The 20,380-nt window shown below is 42.4% G+C and overlaps 1 long non-coding RNA gene across 10 annotated transcripts; it reads left to right on the top strand.

Moving 5' to 3' along the window:
* The first annotated feature begins 4,122 nt into the window (after positions 1-4,122).
* LOC123045931 (uncharacterized) lies at positions 4,123-15,103 on the top strand. Of its 10 annotated transcripts, XR_006421767.1 has the most exons (6): positions 4,123-4,658; positions 5,873-7,186; positions 7,711-7,836; positions 8,152-9,296; positions 9,859-9,936; positions 10,054-10,737. It is a non-coding gene; the product is annotated as an uncharacterized lncRNA (long non-coding RNA). The 10 variants fall into 10 exon arrangements; XR_006421766.1 differs by adding an exon at positions 15,045-15,103 and having other exon boundaries at positions 5,873-9,296; positions 10,054-10,117; XR_006421761.1 differs by adding an exon at positions 10,744-11,278 and having other exon boundaries at positions 5,873-9,296; positions 10,054-10,117.
* Positions 15,104-20,380: the final 5,277 nt, after the last annotated feature.

Here is a 20,380-nt window from a genome sequence, read left to right as displayed (position 1 = left end):
GACGGGCATGACTTAACTCTGCCGTCGGACAGTGTTCGGGAGATCACACCTGCAACTACTCTGGCCCTTAATCCGGAATAAATTGCAACATCGGAGGATGGGTGGATAGACCCCGCCACGAAGGCCACACTCTCATTGGCGATAGAGCCGAATACTAACTTCACCTCCCACGAGAGTCGTGTTGCCGAACCGCCGGGTTCCTCCCCGGCCACGGGCTTCGAGCCGCTTACATCCTTGCCTATCGAATCTGATCAGGCATCGATCATGGAGTTTACCTCCGCGGATATCTTTCAGCACTCGCCTTTCGGCGACGTGCTAAATTCATTAAGGTCCCTCTCCTTGTTAGGAGAACCTTGGCCAAACTATGTCTGGCTAGAATGGGATGCAGACGACGAAGAAATTCGCTCCCCACCCACCACCCACTTAGTAGCCACTGTCGACGATTTAACCGACATGCTCGATTTCGACTCCGAAGACATCGACGGTATGGACGACGATGTAGGAGATGATCAGGAACCACCGCCTACAGGGCGCTGGACAGCCACCTCATCACACGATATATATGGTGGATACACCCAAAGAAAACAATGACGAGGAACGGAAGGATGCAGCGAAGGATGGCTCCCTCGAGAAGCAACCAAAGCGACGGCGTAGGCGCCGCTCCAAATCCCGCCTCAGCAAAAACAACAATAATAGCGCAAAAGAAAATAACACCCAAGTCAACTCCAGAGGAGACGACAACATTGATCCAGCGATAGAGCAGGATGAACCAGCGAACGACGAACATAGTACGGAACGACTGTCCGAACACGTCGACGCTGAGGATAAAACTCATCAACCTCTCTCCGGAGAGGAAAACAGTCTGGATGATGATGCACATGTCATCCCAGAAAGACACTTGGAACAAGAAAACCTCTGTGGAAGGCTCATTGCCACCGCGAGGAGTCTGAAGAAGCAGAAGCAAAGGCTTAAGGCCGCACAGAATACACTCAACAGTAGATGGAACAAAGTGCTCGACACTGAAGAAAAGCATGGTGGTGGCCGCCATACAAAGAGCTATCCAAAGCGCAAGTTGTTGCCTGAGTTCGATGATGAGGCCGTCGAGCCTATACAACCAAAGAATAAAACGGCTGATCAGCCGGATCGAGCACCTCGTGGCCGTGATAGGGCGGCTAACTGGGCTGCACATAAGTCGACACACGATTTACGTGAGGGCTTGCGCAAAAAGTCTGGTATGACCAGGTCCATCTATGGATCTAGGAAGCACGCTCCGGCACAAAATCAAAACCGAATACTACAACCGTCTGAACGCCACTATACATCCAAATACAGGGGTGCCGCACACCCCCTATGTTTTACCGATGAGGTACTGGATCATGAATTTCCAGAGGGATTCATGCCCGTGAACATAGAGGCATACGACGGAACGACAGACCCTAGGGTCTGGATTGAGGACTTTATCCTCCATATCCATATGGCTCGCGGAGACGATCTCCACGCCATCAAGTACTTGCCCCTCAAGCTGAAAGGACCAGCTCGGCACTGGCTGAAGAGCCTCCCCGAAAACTCAATCGGAAGTTGAGAGGAGCTTGAGGATGCTTTTCGGGCTAATTTTCAAGGGACCTATGTCCGACCTCCGGATGCAGACGATTTAAGTCATATAATTCAACAGCCCGGAGAGTCAGCCCAAAAGCTTTGGAACAAATTTCTCACTAAGAAGAACCAAATCGTCGACTGCCCAGACGCCGAAGCCTTAGCAGCTTTCAAACATAGCGTCCGATACGAATGGCTCGCGAGACACCTCGGCCAAGAAAAACTAAGAACAATGGCAGCCCTGACAAGCCTCATGACCTGCTTTTGCGCAGGCGAAGATAGCTAGCTAGCCCGTAGTAGCACCAGCGACCCAGGCACATCCGAAGGGATGGCAATGGAAAACCACAACGCAGTAAAAGCAAGCGTCGAAATAAAGAAGACATCCCAGATAACATGGCGGTAAACGCCGGATTCAGGGGCTCTCGACCGGGTCAGCGGAAAAAGCCTTTCAAAGGTAGCAAAGATGAACCGTCCAGCCTAAACAAGATTCTAGACAAACTATGTCAGATTCATGGCACCCCCGATAAACCTGCAAATCACACCCACAAAGAATGCTGGGTCTTCAAGCAGGCCGGTAAGCTAAACGCCGAACACAAGGGGAGGGAGACACCAAGTGAAGACGAGGATGAGCCTCACCAGCAAAGAACTGGGGGACAGAAAAAATTCCCACCAGAGGTCAAAACAGTGATCTTGATCCATCTGACGAAGAGGATAAGCAAACATGCACTCCGAGACACACGCGTCGTAGAGCCCATCACCCCTAAGTTCAACCCCTGGTTGGCCTGCCCGATCACTTTTGATCGCAGGGATCACCTGACAAGCATCCGGCACGAAGGATTGGCTACCTTGATGTTACACCCGATAATAAACGGATACCATCTCATAGGAGTCCGCATGGACGGCGGCAGTAGTCTTAATCTGATATAGCAGGACACAGTCCGCAAAATGGGGATAGACCCGACAAAAATCAGCCACAGTAATACTACCTTCAAGGGAGTAATACCAGGCCCAGAGGCCCGCTGAACGGGCTCTCTAATACTAGAGGTTGTATTCAGTTCTCCCAACAACTCCCGAAGCAAAAAGTTAACCTTCGACATCGCTCCATTCCGAAGTGGCTATCAAGCACTACTCGGAAGAGCAGCTTTTGCTCGTTTTAATGCAGTACTGCATTACGCTTCTCTTAAGCTTAAGATGCCCAGTCCACGTGGCACCATCACTGTTAGTGGAGATATTGAGCGTTCCTTACGCGTGGAAGAACGTGCGGTGGCTTTAACAGCCGAACACTAGACGGCCTCCCCAACCAGAATAAATGATCAGTCATCAAGACCACGGACACGGCTAGACGAGTCCGGCGCATCACTAGCTGTAACATCCTAGATATACCTGAGATCGATTTGCTGATTATACTCCCATAAGCGGTACTAGGGGCTTCCCGCGTGTAAAAAGGACTAGTTCGGCTCAACTTTACTTACCTTGAATTTTAATGGTTTATTGAGAATAACCAATTTTTCGCACGATAATTTTCACCTAAGTTCTTATCTTTTACAGATGACAATCGTGCTACACCCTTTCAGGATACGGCACAACGGAGACACAGACGCAGACATGCAGCAGGGACCCGCTCAAAGGTTTCTTTTTAGATTAAGACCCTGCGTAAACCTTTTTTACTGTCTTTTGTTGCTTCCCATCCTCCGGATACTCAGTATAACCGAGAAGGATGCTGACGTTATTGGCATTTCGCCACGTCAGAACATTGCACATACCTGGACACTCGAGGTTCATTATCAAGGGCATTGCTCAGCCCGGCATATGTTATAAAGACCGAATACCTTAGGGAGTGTTCGGCGTCGCGAGTTTGGCCTTATATGCATCAGCTCTGAATCATATCTTTGGTCAAATGTTGGGTTTGCCCGGCTCCCGTGTTTTGCTACCTTACGTTCCGCTCTATCGGCTAAGATGGTACCGGGAGAACTACTGCGATTGTGCCCTGGTTCATCCGGACGAGCACCTCAGTAGAGAAAGCCGAAAACTGACAGTCATGATAAAGGGCGAGACTGGTCAACCACTCGATGAATTTGTGAAATCTTCGGGATTCCTCCGCATTAACGAAGGGCCGGTTTTCCCGGTCATGTACGTACGCGCCCCGAATTCGGATGAGTGCGGAAATACCAGGGGCTATATAGTAGCCCCACTGTCAAACTCCTATAGTAAAGTGAAAGTGTTAAAAAGCAATATAGTCGGATTGCCTCGTTCGCCGCGCTACCACCTCCTTAATGGACCAAGACGTTGGATCAAGTGTGAAGACACGCTTTTGCGAACACCACCACATTATATGTGTGGGGGCTGAAGCCGACGACTTCAACTATATATATATATATATATATATATATATACATATATATATACATATATATATATATATATACATATATATATATATATATATATATAGGGCTGGACTATTTTCTTACCGGTAACAGAATATTATTCTGTTACTCTCTGGCCCTATATAGAGACGCGATCCTGCGAACCAATCCCCCTCGACCTAGTTTCTTCCCGCCGCTGCCCTGCCGCCGGCCACCTCCCGGCGCCCCAGCTTCTTCCCTCGCTGCCGGCCACCTCCCGGCGCCCCGACTTCTTCCCTCGCCGTCGGCCACCTTCCCTCGCCCCGGCTTCTTGCCCTGCTGCCGGCCGCTTTCCCGCGCCCCGGCTTCTTGCCCTGCCGCCGGCCGCCTCCCCGCGCCCCGGCTTCTTGCCCCGCCGCCGGCCGCCTCCCCGCGCTCCGGCCAACGGCTAGATCCATCCGCCACGTTCCTGCGGCGCCCGCAGCCACGGCGCCCGGACCCCATCTCCACCTAACCCCGGCGACCCCAACTAGGCGCTCCCAGCCGCAGCGCCACCGACCCCTGCACTATGTCGTCCCATCTCCTCGACACCGGCGGTTGTGCCAAACTGCACCGTTGTGGCCAGCTCTCCTGCAACCGGCGGCGACTCTCCCTTCCTCCAGCGCGACCATCCGCCCTAGGTCGAGCAAGTTCAGAAATTGCAGCGCCCTGTAGTTCGTGGTATGAAAGAAGTAAAGTTCATCTTGTCTATAGATTACAGCTGTTGTTGATTGCCGATTTTGTTTTTGAGAATTCCACCGTTGATCCCAAGCTCCACGGGCATCTCATGCATTCTTTGGTCTGTGTGTGCAATTATTCTATTATGGAGATATCAGTTCATTACAGCGCCGCTCCGGCTTTTCTCCTACAACGAGACTTGCCTATGGCTACAAGTTCATATCAAGGAAGTTAGAAAAATTGTAGTGCCTTTTAGTTCATTGGATGAAAAATGCAAAGTTCATCTTGTCTAGTAGAGTTTGCTGCTGGTGTCCGTTCATTGTCATTTTCGTTTTGGGAATCAAAACTTACTGCTAAGAACGGATGCAGTTTGATCTTGCACAAGTTGGAAATTCCCTGATGCTGAGTGTGTCCGTACAACCCTACGTCACACAAAGTATTGCGCTAGGTAATGGAGTTTAACTTTCTGCACACAGTCATAGAAATCTAATGTTCCTTAATTATCCAGACAAGTGAGAAAATGGAGAATCCCTTCGTTCTACATAGTGCATTTTAGCAAGCTAGGAGTTTTTGTTTGTGTGGTAGTAAAAAGCTTGCTACAGATTGCTGAGTGCTTCCTTGCACGTGCCCATGGTGAAGAGATGTAGATTAATTGTGGCAGTGACTCTGAATGAGACTGAAGGTGCACAATTCTTGGGCCACATCTTGGTTTTCAAAAAAAATCCTGATACGTTTAGGAAAAGAAACCCCACACTTATTTCTTTTAACCATTTATCTACACTGGTATCCAGTCTGTAATATAGGAGTTTTGCTCCTTTGCTTTATTTGGTCAGTTAAGACTTCTTCAACTTGAGCTTCAGAATAGAGTAGCTAGACATATCTGCCTTTACTGAATTTTGCTGGGAGCTAGTAGTACCTAAAAAGAGGAAGCTGGCATCTCCGTTTACCTAAACATGATAGCACGTGTGATGCTGCAGAATTTTGTTGGGGCTGGATGAGACTTTTGCCATACCCCTTGTATTTTTTTTTGTTGTAGTCAGTCCACGTTTTAAAATCCTGTAAGGTTAGATATATCACCTAAAAAAGTTAAAAGTAAAAAATCTGTAAGTTTAGTGCGTGTGCAGCTACAATTTTGAGCTTCTTGTCCAGTCATACTAGTACTTCAGTGTTGATTCCATGTTTTTCTTGTAGTTAGCATTAAAGTGTCTACAATTCAGTTTTGCAGGAATGAGTGAGTGCCTTCATCCAAGACACGAGCGACGATTCGGCCTTGGCATGACAAACTGGTTCAGTTCGATCTCGCACGAGTGGGCAGGTCCTCGATGGCGTGTGCATCAGTTCGACCCTACGGTCGAAGGTGAGCGTACTCCTGGCCGCCTTCCCGCCGACGGGCACGTTCCTCCAATTGGTTGTCTTGCTTCCTCCTGCTTCTCTGCCAGCTAACATCAGCTTAATTCTTCTACTAGAAAAAAGGTGTGTGAATACAAGAGGATTGCAGTGATAAATTTTGGGCTGGGATTTTTCTCTCTAGTAGATCTTCTCTGACATGCGGCTGCTGCAGCCACAGAAGCATCGGCACCCTTGATGGTGTACAGTTGCTGAATCCCTGTGTGTCACCCAACTAATGTTGCTTCCTGGCATTTAGACATGGTGCTACTGCTGCTGATGCGTGCGTTGGCTCTTGCCACTAGTACTGCTGCTACTGATGTGTGTCGCTATTGGTCCGCTGCTGCTGATGTACTTTCGCTCTTGTACTGACAGTTCATGAATTTAGGAAGCTGCAACCTTTGACATTATTCTGTACTGAGATTTTGGTGCGAGAACAAGAACTTTGAGAGCATGTGCATGAACAAGTAGTTGTGCATGGGTAGAATTTATTGAGGATTCTAGAGAGCTGGGCAAGCCAAAATAAATCATGCACTCACCCAAAAGTTCAGCGAAAACGTTTACCTCAGTTCAGACTCAAGAGTTGCTGGTTTTGGTATTTCTTTACCTTCATGTGCAGTAACAAAGTGTGTGCATTTGGTGGTTTTGTGAAGGAGTTAAGCTTTTATTTTATTTTCAGTTCGGGTTTATAAATGGAATAAATTTATGTAGAATTCAAGGGACTTTGATTAGATTTGTACTGTTTGTTCATGGAAAAGGAATCTGCTCTTCTCTTTGTTGAAATTACAATATGTAGTTTTGCTCTCAGCATTGCATTTCCACATGTTTGTTATATTAATTATTAGTTTGTGTATCTAGCCGACCGTGTTGTGTATTCTGGTCAGTTCATGTGTGTATTGTGTTGCCCTCGAGCTATATGAGAGGCCGCCTGCGGAGCCGCGGAAGTCGCCAATCTGGTCGAGGCATGCTCTTATTCTCTATTTTTAGTAGCACAAAAAATTGAAAGTTCAAATGACAGACCTTGGTAAGTTCTCCTTGGCAAAACATCATCTCTCATATTTGTTCCTACTTTTGTAGGTTGCAGCAAAAACAAGATGCACAAGTTCATTTTTTTGTATGCTTTTCAGTACATCTACTTCCTGACGGTGAGTCATATTTCCTTTGTGTTTCCATCTTCATATATAGCACAAACAAGTGCTTGTGGTTATGCTTCAGAATGAGCATCGTACTGCCTCTTGGTTCAGTTCAATATATAATTTGTGTTGTCGCCGGGATGGAATTAGGTGTGGTGTACCATCAGTCACTACTGTTGATTTAGCCAGTTTGGTAGTACATGATAGTGGGCATCTCAAAAGTATTTTTATGTTTGATGCATGGCTTATCTTGATACTAGGCATCATGCCACTTTATAAAAGACATTTCAGGGATCAGACCATTCTACAGCCTAAATATTAAACTACACGCCACGAAATTAGTACCTTTGTGCTTGCTAGGTGTTTGCATATGTCTCTAAGAACCAAACAATACTAGTAACATCCTATATAGGGCCGTGAGTGTGCTATTAAGTTTGTTGATATGTTTCTTAAGGACAAAAATAGAAAAATTGCATCCTTTCAGTTCATCTTGGAGGTCAAGGACAAGTAAATTTAGTGTCATTGCTAAAATGTAGGCGCTCGCCACTGTCATCTCCGACCGGATCCAGCCTGGCTCCCCCTGGTTTCTAACACGGCTTGTGCTGCTATGGTGCTAGTGTGGATGGGTAACAAGTTCAACTACGAGTCCAGACCAAGTTCTGGTATGTTGCATGTTTCCCACACATTCCCTAGGAAAAATACTTCTTAGCATTCTACAGTTCTTTAGTTCATTCAGAGATAGGACTTGATCTTATCCATGGAAACAGAGTAGAGATAAAACATTAGGGTGGCGAAGTTGACCTGCCCAAGACCAAAATCGTATTCATAATACTGAACTAGAGTATAAGATAAAAAATTAGTCAATATGTTCATCTTTTACAAACACGTACATGCTCAAAATTCTCGTTTGCATGTTATCTCAAAGACAACTAAGCAAAACTGAAATTGACTGATCAAGCCATGGCACTAAATTTCAGATATGACACAAAATGGTAGAAGAAATGAAAGTGACATGCCAAGTCTGAAGGTGGTAAATTTTGTAGTTATCTGGTTAGTAGTTTACGCTTTCTTAAATCTTCAGTTCTCTGGTTAGATAAATAATTGTCATCTTTGCAGAAATGCTGGCAGTCTACAAATTCTATTATTGGTAGTAGCTGTTCAATGTATATATTAGAAGAAGTAAAAAAGGAAAACAGTGGTGCCGTGCATGAGGACATGAGTTGGCACCACACAAAGCAGCAAATAATGTTGGTGGAGGCCATTCTGTAGGCTGCCTTCAGTGCTCGTGCCACGGCATTCACCGCCACCACTCCAGACCATTCACCATCGCCTCATGAGTCTGTTCAACAACGGAGGGGGTGTCGCGCTGTGGGTGGACGTGGTGTTGCACTGGAGTCCTCGATAGTTAGGGCTCCTTCATATAGGAGCACAGGCGGCGGCTGGCAAAAATGCATGACACAGCGCTCCACCAGCCTTCCTCCTCTCGCTGGGAGGCTGTTAGCCTGTTGTTGACTCCTGTGTGCGTTTAGGGGCTGCACGCCCAAGCCGTTCACCTCCACCACCGTAGGCCGTTCAACGATGCAACCATAGACCATTCACCTTCGACCCCCAATGTCGCACCAGATCAATGCACCCTTCAGTTCACCTTGTAGGCCTTTTCAGTTAACCTCGTAGGCTTTTTCGGGTTCACCTTGTAGGTTTGTATGCTTTTTTCAGTTCATCTTGTATTGTAATTTGCTGCCCAATTTGCTGTTGCTAAATGTTGTTATATGCTGACTACTATATATTGACATAAAAACTCAAAATAGTTTAGACCAAAAAAACAAGTTCAGAGAAGCCAACTTGACAAGTCCACCTTATAATTTGTATACTTTGTGGTTGTACTGCTGTAGTGTTTGCATAAGCTCTGACAGGTTTGGGGCTTCACTTTGTTAAGATTCAGGAGATAAATTTCCTATTGTGGGAAGAAATGTTGCGATATCATCATCATAATTAACTATCATCTATTTTATTTCCTGAAAAGACAAACTAGGTGTGTCAGTTCAGTATGTAAACTAACATCAGTACATGGCCTCCTGCGCGGCGGGATCCATAGTTGGCCTCTTGCCAAGTTTTGCTGCAGGTTTGAACACTACGATCTCTCCTAGTAAGTTCAGTGTGCGTAATGATTTTTTTTCCGTAAAATGCGGCAGTGGGCTGTGTATTCTGCCAATAGCCCCGCTGTGGCATCAGTTATGCTTTGTGCTCAGTATGAAATTAAACACGCTCTGTATTAGAAGTTCATGAGAAGGATTTGTTGAATTGGCAGTGTACTTTATCCAAACAACTATAAAAGAGGGATTATTGGCATGTAGAAACACGATCTCATGTACACATGTTTGGCCTTCTAAAAGCTCTAAGAGCAGCACCATCAGTTAATGAATTAACTAGGCACCAATAGGTAATCATGGTAGATAGTTTCAAGTGAAATGGCCGCCATTTCAAGAAAGAATAGTTCATCAAGGGTGGGGAGGAAGCTATATCTTCCCTAGGAATGTTTTTATTCAAAAAGCTAGTGCATGCCATGACCACTAATTCTTACGTATTGTCCTGTTAACCCAGAAAATTAGCAAAACTAAGTTTTGAATTTGCTTAATTTCCATCGAGTTACTCAGAGTTTTATGTCTTATGCTTTGTTGCTGCAGCGCCCCGGCCATTCACAGCCACCAGCTTGGGCCGTTCAACAACATAGCGCTAAACTGTTCTACGCCATAGCTCAGGAGGTGCTAGCTTTTCCCCACCTTCCCCTGGATGTTCATCTCCTTCTCTTCTGTATATTCAGTTCAACATCTGGTGGTTCTTCAGGTCATCTTAGTGTGCATTTTCTTTTCATCTTGCAGGTGAAGGAGCTCCCCTTTGGTTCATCTTGCAGGTTTGTTTCGGCAGTACAAACACTTTGCCATTGTGAGTATAGATGTTTATCGCCATGTTCCATGGTTTTTGTTTTCTTATATACTGCTGCTCCATTCGATTCCATACTTATATGAGAATAATTGATGGTCTATAGGTGCTTGTTGAAATGCTTATGAGAACCAATTTTTGTTGTTTGTTATTTGGTATAATATGGCAAAGAAAGGATACCCTATGTTGCCTCTTGCCAAATAGCTTTATTTGAAGTTCCATTTTGCCAGCAAGTGTATGGTTAGATTCTCTTGAAAATGTTATAAAAGCCACAAGTGCTACAACGGTGCTGCCACACCTCCGGTTTCTCTTTGGTATATTTTCCATATGACTTGCACCAGTTCTTCAGTGCACGATTCGACAAAAAGACCATCAGTTCAATTACTAAATCACTAAAAAATTGTATTGCTACAAGTTCAATTGTTTCAGTTCGAGCAGGTGCACAAAACACAATGTCCTAGTCCGTACTATCCACATGTGTTGCAAGTTCAAGTGTTTCAGTTTGAACATTTGCTACCCTAGTCATTTGTTTGTTGCTACAATGTCATAGTCGTACTTCTCATTCTTGCATGAAACTTTTCTATACCATCGTGTTTATTTCTAAATGTCAGTCACTTTTTTTCCTTCAGGTGTTTGCTTAAATGCCTAAACAAAGATCAATTTTAGTTCAGTGCAAATATTATTTTAAGTTCAGTACAATTCCTTATTTTAGTGTGGGCAATCCTTCAAATGTCTTGCCTTTACTGCCTCATCCATCATATTGTTGCGAAAAGATTTGTTGCCCATGGCAACACTAAACATTTTATGCATGAAAACTCATGTCTTTATCTGTTGGCTATTGGAAAATGTGTTCTGGATTGTAGATATCTTTCTATACTCTTTCTTGATGTCAGTACACAGAACAAAAAATATTACATCAAAGTGACAATGTTTAGTTAAGTATAGGGTACATGTATACAACATTTAACTGTAGTAGTAGTAGCAGTCTTGCTATGTAATACATTAGCGTGAACAGCTAGCGGTTCATCTTTCAAAATGGATTTATATATTATGTTAATAACCGGTGTGTGATGACCCACAAGTATAGGGGATTTATCGTAGTCCTTTCGATAAGTAAGAGTATCGAACCCAACGAGGAGCAGAAGGAAATGATAAACGGTTTTCAGCAAGGTGTTTTTTGCAAGTACTGAAATAAGTGATAACAAATAGTTTTGTGATAAGATAAATTGTAACGAGCAACAAGTAACAAAAGTAAATAAAGTGCAGCAAGGTGGCCCAATCTTTTTTGTAGCAAAGGACAAGCCTGGACAAACTCTTATAATAGGAAAAGCGCTCCCGAGGACACATGGGTATATCGTCAAGCTAGTTTTCATCACGCTCATATGATTCGCGTTCGGTACTTTGATAATTTGATATGTGGGTGGACCGGTGCTTGGGTGCTGCCCTTACTTGGACAAGCATCCCACTTATGATTAACCTCTATTGCAAGCATCCGCAACTACAACAAAAGTATTAAGGTAAACCTAACCATAGCATGAAACATATGGATCCAAATTAGCCCCTTACGAAGCAACGCATAAACTAGGGTTTAAGATTCTGTCACTCTAGCAACTCATCATCTATTTATTACTTCCAATGTCTTTCTCTAGGCCCAAATAATGGTGAAGTGTTATGTAGTTGACATTCACATAACACCATTAGAGGTTAGACAACATACATCTTATCAAAATATCGAACGATTACCAAATTCACATGACTACTAATAGCAAGACTTCTCCCTTGTCCTCAGGAACAAACGTAACTACTCACAAAGCATATTCATGTTCATAATCAGAGGGGATATAATGTGCATAAAGGATCTGAACATATGATCTTCCACCAAATAAACCAACTAGCATCAACTACAATGAGTAATCAACACTACTAGCAACCTACTAGCACCAATCCCAGACTTGGAGACAAGAATTGGATACAAGAGATGAACTAGGGTTTGGAGATGAGATGGTGCTGGTGAAGATGTTAATGGAGATTGCCCTCTCCCGATGAGAGGAGCGTTGGTGATGATGATGACGATGATTTCCCCCTCCCAGAGGGAAGTGTCCCCGGCAAAACAGCTCTGCCGGAGCCCTAGATTGGTTCCGCCAAGGTTCCTCCTCGTGGCGGTGGAGTCTCGTCCTGAAAAGTTGCTTCTGGTTTTTTTCTCATTGAAATACTTCATATAGCAGAAGATGGGTGTCGGAGAGCCACCAGGGGGCCCACGAGGTAGGGGGGCGCGCCTAGGGGGGAGGGGCGCGCCCCCCACCCTCGTGAGCAGGGTGTGGGCCCCCTGGCCTTCATCTTTGGCGACTATTTTTCTTTATTTCTTTTAAGATATTCCGTGGAGTTTGAGGACTTTTGGAGTTGCGCAGAATAGGTCTCCAATATTTGATCCTTTTCCAGCCAGAATTCCAGCTGCCGGCATTCCCCCTCTTCATGGTAAACCTTGTAAAATAAGAGAGAAAAGCCATAAGTATTGTGACATAACGTGAAATAACAGCCCATAATACGATAAATATCGATATAAAAGCATGATGCAAAATGGACGTATCAACTCCCCCAAGCTTAGACCTCGCTTGTCCTCAAGCGAAAAGCCGATAATAATAAATATGTCCTCATGTTTAGAGGTAGAGGCGTCGATAAAAAAATAAAATACGGACATGAAGGCATCATGATTATTTTCATAACAGCAATATATATAGATTTGTCATATGATTACTTATGTTCAAGTGATGATCTTTTCACAAAGCCAAAGTATAAATCATAAACCTTATTGAGCACCAACAAATTATAATCTCAGTCATTGAAGCAATTGTAATTTATCATAACATCGGAAAGAGTCTATGTTAGAGCTTAAAAGCAAGTCCACATACTCAACTATCACTTAGTCCTTCATAATTGCTAACACTCACGCGATACTTGTGGTTACGGAGTTTTAATCGGACACAGAGAAAGATAGGGGCTTATACTTTTGCCCCACAACTTTTTACCACAAGGGTAATGTCAACAATAATAATTCACGCTCCCCCACATCCAATAAGATATATATATATCACGTTCTTTCCAACATGCTGAGCTTGCCAAAGGATAAAATGAAAAAGGATAGGTGAAAATCACCGTGACTCTTGCATAAGGTAGAAGATAATAATAAAAGATAGGCCCTTCGCAGAGGGAAGCAGAGGTTTCCATGCGCTTTTATGGTTGGATGCACAAAATCCTAATGCAAAAGAACGTCACTTTACATTGCCCCTTTTATGTGAACCTTTGTTATGCAGTCCGTCGCTTTTATTGCGTCCACAACAAGTTCGTGCAAAGTTTATTTTCTCCGCACTAATAAGTCATGCATATTTGGAGAGCAATTTTTATTGCTTGAACCGATGAAAACTTACTTGAAGGATCTTACTCAATCCATAGGTAGATATGGTGGACTCTCATGGCTAAACTGGTTTAATGGTATTTGGAAGCACAAGTAGTATTTCTACTTAGTGATGAGAATTTGGCTAGCATGAGGGGGAAAGGCAAGCTCAACACGGTAGAGGAACCATGACAACATACTTTATCTCAGATGTAAGAAAACATAACTCATTATATTGTCTTCCTTGTCCAACATCAACTCTTTAGCATGTCATATTTTAATGAGTGCTCCCAATCATAAAAGATGTCAATGATAATATATCTATATGTGAAACCTCTCTCTCTTTATTACTTCCTATTAATTGCAACAATGAACAAAGCCATATTTGCCAACTCCCAACAACTTTTAATCATCATACTCTTTCTATGTGGAGTCATTACTTTCACTAAGATCAATACGAACTCTTTGATTCATTTTATTCTTTTCTTTATTCACCCAAGATCATGGCAAAGTAATCAAGCCCTTGACTCGACACTAATCTTTATTATATATAGCTCACGGACTCGATTGCATAGAGGGATCATAAAGCAAAACTCAAAACTAGATCGTGCCATGACTTTATTCTACTAAATCAAGATACTACTAATAGGATCGAACTAAGAAAAACGGTAAAGATAGGAGTTGTGATGGTGATACGATACCGGGGTTCCTCCCCCAAGCTTGGCAGTTGCCAAGGGGAGTGCCCATACCCATGTGATTATATCTCCTTCTTTGTTGTTGGCGATGGAGGTGTTGTTGATGATGGAAGCTTGTCGTCCACCTTCCATGGCATAGGCTCACCCTCATAGAAGGATGATCGAGTCTCCGGAATCCTCAAATCTACAACGGAAACAGCTCAAAACGAAAACAGAGGATATTTGCGTGATACGGTCGTCAAAACCTTCGGGAGAATATATAATGAATTTTTACCGACCAAAATATGTATCGTGCAAGAAAACGGAGTCCGGAGGGCACACAGGGTGCTCACGAGGTAGGGGGGCACGCCCAAGGGGGTAGGGCGCGCCCTCCACCCTCGTGGAGGCCTCGTGTCCTCCCTGGACTTCTACTTATTTTTCTACTTTTCTAAATATTCCAAAACGGAGAAATATTGCTTTAAAAATTGTTTTGGGGTCGGTTTACTTACCGTACCACATACCTATTCCTTTTCGGAGTCTGGAACATTCTGGAAAGTGTCCCTTATGTATTCCTCCGGGGTTACGGTTTCAATAATATTGGTTTCAACATTTATGGGATTACCTGAGATATAATGTTTGATTCTTTGACCGTTTACCACATCGGATTTGTGCCTGCGAAGTTGTTGATTTTTATGGCACCGGAACGATAGACCTCCTCGATAACGTAAGGACCTTCCCATTTGGAGAGAAGTTTTCCTGCAAAAAATCTTAAACGAGAGTTGTATAGCAATACATAGTCACCTACATTAAACTCACGCTTTTGTATCCTTTTATCATGCCACCTTTTAACTTTTTCTTTAAACAGCTTGGCATTTTCATAAGCTTGGGTTCTCCATTCATCAAGTGAGCTAATATCAAACAACCTCTTCTCACCGGCAAGTTTGAAGTCATAATTGAGCTCTTTGATAGCCCAATACGCCTTATGTTCTAGTTCAAGAGGTAAATGACATGCTTTTCCATAAACCATTTTATACGGAGACATACCCATAGGATTTTTGTACGTAGTTCTATAGGCCCATAATGCATCATTCAGTTTTTTGGACCAATTCTTTCTAGACCTATTGACAGTCTTTTGCAAAATTAATTTGAGCTCTCTATTGCTCAACTCTACCTGACCACTAGACTGTGGGTGATAAGGAGATGCAATTCTATGATTAACATCGTATTTAGCAAGCATCTTATGGAAAGCACCATGAATAAAGTGTGAACCACCATCAGTCATTAAGTATCTAGGGACTCCAAACCTCGGAAAAATAACTTCCTTAAGCATTTTAATAGAAGTGTTATGATCAGCACTACTAGTTGGAATAGCTTCTACCCACTTAGTAACGTAATCAACAGCAACTAAAATATGTGTATAACCATTAGAGGTAGGAAAAGGTCCCATATAATCAAAGCCCCAAACATCAAATGGCTCAATAACAAGTGAATAATTCATAGGCATTTCTTGACGTTTACTAATATTACCAATTCTTTGACATTCATCACAATACAGAACAAACTTACGGGCATCCTTGAAGAGAGTAGGCTAATAAAAACCAGATTGCAATACCTTATGTGCAGTTCTATCTCCAGCGTGGTGTCCTCCATAAGCTTCGGAGTGAAACTTGCGTAGGATCTGTTCCTGTTCATGCTCAGGTATACAACGTCTAATAACACCATCTACTCCTTCTTTATAAGGATGTGGATCATCCCAAAAGTAATGTCTCAAATCATAAAAGAACTTTTTCTTTTGTTGGTATGTGACGCTAGGTGGTATAAATTAAGCAACAATATAATTAGCATAATCAACATACCACGCAGTGCTACGAGAAGTACTTATGACATTTAATTGCTCATCAGGAAAGCTATCATCAATAGGTAGTGTGTCATCAAGAACATTCTCTAGCCTAGACAAGTTGTCTGCAACGGGGTTCTCAGCTCCTTTTCTATCAACAATATGTAAATCAAATTCTTGAAGCAAGAGAACCCATCTAATGAGTCTAGGTTTTGCATCTTTCTTTTCCATAAGATATTTAATAGCAGCATGATCGGTGTGAATAGTTACTCTAGAATCAACAATATAGGGTCTGATTTATCACAAGAAAATACAACCGCTAAAAGTTCCTTTTCGGTAGTAGCATAATTTCTTTGAGCATTGTCTAGAGTCTTATTAGCATAATGGATAACATTTAATTTCTTATCGACTCTTTGCCCTAAAACAGAACCTACAGCATAATCACTAGCATCACACATAATTTCAAGGGTAAATTCCAATCAGGTGGCTGAATAATAGGTGCAGAGACTAATGCTTTCTTAAGTATTTCAAATGCTTCTACACAATCATCATCAAAGATAAATGGTACATCTTTTTGTAATAAATTAGTCAGAGGCCGAGAGATTTTTGAGAAGTCCTTAATGAACCTCCTATAAGATCCAGCGTGACCAAGGAAACTTCTTATACCTTTGATGTCCTTGGGACATGGCATCTTTTCAATAGCATCAACCTTGGCTTTATCAACTTCAATACCTCTTTCAGAAACCTTGTGCCCCAAGACAATACCTTCATTAACCATAAACTGGCACTTTCCTCAATTCAAGACAAGATTAGTTTCTTCACATCTCTACAAAACTCGATCTAGATTGCTCAAGCAATCATCAAAAGAGGAACCATAGACGGAAAAGTCGTCCATGAAAACCTCACAAATCTTTTCACAAAAATCAGAGAATATAGCCATCATGCATCTTTGAAAGGTAGCAGGTGCATTACATAAACCAAAAGGCATACGTCTATAAGCAAAAGTACCAAAAGGGCATGTAAAAGTAGTCTTTGATTGATCTTTAGCCGACACAGGTATTTGAGAGAAACCAGAATAACCATCTAGAAAGCAGTAATGTGTATGTTTGCATAATCTTTCTAGCATTTGATCAATAAAAGGTAGGGGGTAATGATCTTTCTTAGTAGCTTTATTTAACTTGCGGAAATCAATTATCATCCTATAACCTATGATAATTCTTTGCGGGATCAATTCATCTTTATCATTAGGAACAACAGTAATACCTCCCTTCTTAGGGACACAATGGACTGGACTTACCCACTGACTATCAGCAACGGGATATATTATACCTGCCTCCAGAAGCTTGAGTATTTATTTTCTTACCACTTCTTTCATTTTAGGATTCAAACGTCGTTGAGGATCACGAACTGGTTTGGCATCCGCTTCCAAATTTATTTTATGTTGACATAGAGTGGGACTAATGCCCTTAAGATCATCAAGAGTATATCCAATAGCGGCACGGTGCTTTTTCAGAGTTCTCAATAATCTTTCTTCTTCATGCTCTGAAAGGTTAGCACTAATAATAACAGGATATATTTTCTTTTCATCAAGATAAGCATACTTCAGATTATCAGGCAACGGTTTAATCTCAAACATGGGATCACCCTTGGGTGGAGGAGGATCTCCTAAGATTTCAACAGGCAAATTGTGTTTCAGAATAGGTTTCTGTTCAAAGAATACTTCATCTATTTCCCTTCTTTCATTCATGAACATCTCATTTTCATGGTCTAGCAAATAGTGTTCTAAAGGATCACTAGGAGGTACGGCAATAGAAGCAAGACCAATAGTTTCATCCTTACTAGGCAATTCTTCCTCACGATGTTGTTTACTAAACTTAGAGAAATTAAACTCATGAACTATATCATCCAAGCCAACAGTAACAACATTCTTTTTATAGTCTATCGTAGCATTAACAATGCGCAAGAAGGGTGTACCAAATATAATGGGACAAAAGCTATCTTGTAGAGAGCTAAGAATAAGAAAATCAGCGGGATATTTAGTTTTCCCACACAAGACTTCAACATCTCTAACAATTCCCACTGGTGAAATAGTATCTCTATTGGCAAGTTTAATTGTGACATCAATACCTTCTAATTCAGCAGGTGCAATTTCATTCTTAATTTCTTCATATAAAGTATGTGGTATAACACTAGCACTAGCACCCATATCACATAAGCCATGATAACAATGATCTCCTATTTTAACAGAAATAACAGGCATGCCTACCATAGGTCTATGTTTATCTCTATCACAGGGTTTAGCAATTCTAGCAGTTTCACCAGAGAATTCAATGACATGCCCATCAATATTATCGGACAAGAGATCTTTAACAATAGCAATATTAGGTTCTACTTTGACTTGCTCAGGAGGTGTATAAGTTCTAATATTGCTTTTACGAACAACGGTCGAAGCTTTAGCATGATCCTTTACTCTAGCAGGGAAAGGTGGTTTCTCAACATAAGAGGTAGGAACAATAGGATCATTATAAGTGATGGTTTCTTCTTCAACTTTAATAGGTGCAGCTACTTTTACTTCTATGGGAGGATGATATTTAAACCACTTCTCCTTAGGGAGATCAACATAAGTAGCAAAGGATTCACAGAAACAAGCTACTATCTCAGAGTCAAGTCCATATTTAGTGCTAAACTTACGGAAAATATCGGTATCCATAAAAGATTTAACACAATCAAATTTACGTGTCATACTTGACTCCTTACCTTCGTCGAGGTCCCAATCTTTAGAGTTGCGTTTAATTCTATCCAATAATTCCATCTGAATTCAATAGGCTTCATCATAAAAGAGCCAGCACAAGAAGTATCAAGCATGGTTTTATTATTATCAGAGAGCCGAGCATAAAAATTCTGAACAATTGTCAATTTTGAGAGCTCATGATTGGGGCATGAATATAACATGGATTTAAGCCTCCCCCAAGCTTGAGCGATGCTTTCTCCTTCGCGAGGCCAAAAATTATATATATAATTGCGATCACGATGAACAAGATGCATAGGGTAATACTTTTGATGAAATTCCAATTTCATTCTTTTATAGTTCCATGATCTCGTGTCATCACATAGCCTATACCATGTCGATGCGTCTCCCTTCAAAGATAAAGGGAAAGCCTTCTTCTTAACAACATCATCGGGTATACCTGCAAGCTTAAATAATCCACAAATATCATCCAAATAGCGTAGGTGCTCGTCAGGATGCTTTGTCCCATCTCCTGTAAAAGTATTAGCCAGCAGTTTTTCCATAATACCCGAAGGAATTTCAAAAGGAATTTCATTTGCAATAGGTTCAATAGGTTGAGGAGCAACTCTTTGCTCTACTGGACGGGGTAAAGAAACCCCGATCAAGCCCCTCAGAGATTCACTTTCCATAGTAACAAGTGACAGAAAATTTCAGCACACTATATAAATTTTTCCTTACCAAATTCCACTTACCAAAGGCGCTACACTTCCCGGCAATGGTGCCAGAAAAGAGTCTTGATGACCCACAAGTATAGGGGATCTATCGTAGTCCTTTTGATAAGTAAGAGTGTCAAACCCAACGAGGAGTAGAAGGAAATGATAAGCGGTTTTCAGCAAGGTATTCTCTGCAAGTACTGAAATAAGTGATAACAGATAGTTTTGTGATAATATAAATTGTAATGACCAACAAGTAACAAAAGTAAATAAAGTGCAGCAAGGTGGCCCAATCCTTTTTGTAGAAAAGGACAAGCCTGGACAAACTCTTATAATAGGAAAAGTGCTCCCAAGGACACATGGGTATATCGTCAAGCTAGTTTTCATCACGCTCATATGATTCGCGTTCGGTACTTTGATAATTTGATATGTGGGTGGACCGGTGCTTGGGTGCTGCCCTTACTTGGACAAGCATCCCACTTATGATTAACCTCTATTTCAAGCATCCGCAACTACAACAAAAGTATTAAGGTAAACCTAGCCATAGCATGAAACATATGGATCCAAATCAGCCCCTTACGAAGCAACGCATAAACTAGGGTTTAAGCTTCTGTCACTCTAGCAACCCATCATCTACTTATTACTTCCCAATGCCTTCCTCTAGGCCCAAAAAATGGTGAAGTGTTATGTAGTCTACGTTGACATAACACCACTAGAGGTTAGACAACATACATCTTACACTGATAGAAAAAGAGGCTTCCGTCCAGCCCCATTAGTCGCGAAACTGTAGGAACCGCGACTAATGAAGTCTTTAGTCGCGGTTCGGCAAATGAACCGCGACCAAATGCCTGGGCCCAGGGCGCTCGCGGGCTTTAGTCGCGGTTGGCCAGGCCAACCGCGACTAAAGGTGCCCAAAGGCCTTT

This window comes from Triticum aestivum, chromosome 2B, assembly GCF_018294505.1.
Source record: "Triticum aestivum cultivar Chinese Spring chromosome 2B, IWGSC CS RefSeq v2.1, whole genome shotgun sequence".
Classification (NCBI taxonomy): domain Eukaryota; kingdom Viridiplantae; phylum Streptophyta; class Magnoliopsida; order Poales; family Poaceae; genus Triticum; species Triticum aestivum.
This window is presented reverse-complemented; position numbering and strand designations above follow the sequence as displayed.